This window comes from Corvus brachyrhynchos, unplaced genomic scaffold (assembly GCF_000691975.1).
Source record: "Corvus brachyrhynchos isolate BGI_N302 unplaced genomic scaffold, ASM69197v1 scaffold3381, whole genome shotgun sequence".
Taxonomy (NCBI): domain Eukaryota; kingdom Metazoa; phylum Chordata; class Aves; order Passeriformes; family Corvidae; genus Corvus; species Corvus brachyrhynchos.
Window position 1 is genome coordinate 10,438 of NW_008236113.1, and position 1,105 is coordinate 11,542.

Below are 1,105 nucleotides of genomic sequence, written 5' to 3' on the forward strand. Positions count from 1 at the left end.
TGCAGCTGTGGGCCAGCGGGGTGGGGCCGCAGGGCTGGCAGGGCCGGCACGGGTTGTAGCAGGACATGTCTTGGGGCTGCAGGTGCACCTGGCAGAGAGAGCAGAGAGGACCAGAGTACAAGGAGTGCGTAAGGATCCAACTGTCATCACACCATGAGGGAGCAAAGGCATGAGCTGGGAATAAGAGCTGGAGGCTGTTTGTGGAGGCACATGGGCTCTTCCCCTCACACAAACCCCACCAAGAGCTCAAGCCCAGGGACATCCCCAACCAGCCCAAAGCTGGGGCAATACTTTTGCTAAGACCCAGCAGTCACACACCTCCCACTCCTTTCCTCCCCTCACAAAAAGCATCTCCAAGATCCCGCATGGGACAAAGTCCCATGTGTAGAGAAATCGCAGAGAAGAAGGAGAAAATGAAGAATGGGCTTCAAACTCACCTTGTTCCAAGGAGATGGAGGTGAGTGGAGTGAATGTGAGAGTGCGGAGAAGAGCCTGCTTTTATACAGCTCTTGCATTGCCCCAGGCCCACAGTCCTGCACAAGGGCAGTAATTTTACAACAGACTCACCTCGAAAACAAAATATCCTACATAATGGCACCGATTCTGGTTATGTTTCCATCTACCTTGACATTTTACTTCCTCATTTCTGACATTCCTGCCCTGCTCTGCAGGATCCTTTCATGTGTCACAATAAGAAGCTAAAGAATATCCCAAGCCAAATCATGTCTGTTGGGCCAGAGGTGCTGGAAGGGTCCCATGCAGGCAGGAGATGTTAGCTTGGGGCAGTGAAGTGCAATTGTTTGCAACTGCCTGTGGAAGAAGTGCCCCAGCTCTGCCCCCTGCAACATATGTCACCACATCCCCCAAGAGTTCCTCCTGCTCAGGGACCTGTCACTTGCTTCTCTCTCTTCCCTTTCTCTGTAAGGGTCACGAGCTGCAGCATCTCCAGGCAGCCAGGTTGTGCCAATGTTTCATCTCTCTTCCTCTTTCTGCCCTTTGCTCTGGGGGGCCGATCTTTGCTAGGCTGTTGGAATATCCAGGGTGGGGTTAGGAAAGCCAAAGCTCACCTGGAGCTGAATCAGGCAAAGCACGTGGAGGGCAACAA

General features: G+C 52.9%; 1 long non-coding RNA gene across 1 annotated transcript; it reads right to left on the reverse strand.

The window, feature by feature from the left end:
* Positions 1–10: 10 nt before the first annotated feature.
* Positions 11–537, reverse strand: LOC108446034. The gene is made up of 2 exons (XR_001861139.1): positions 438–537; positions 11–88 (listed from the first exon to the last, which is right to left on the reverse strand). It is a non-coding gene; the product is annotated as an uncharacterized LOC108446034 (long non-coding RNA).
* Between the last annotated feature and the right edge of the window lie 568 nt (positions 538–1,105).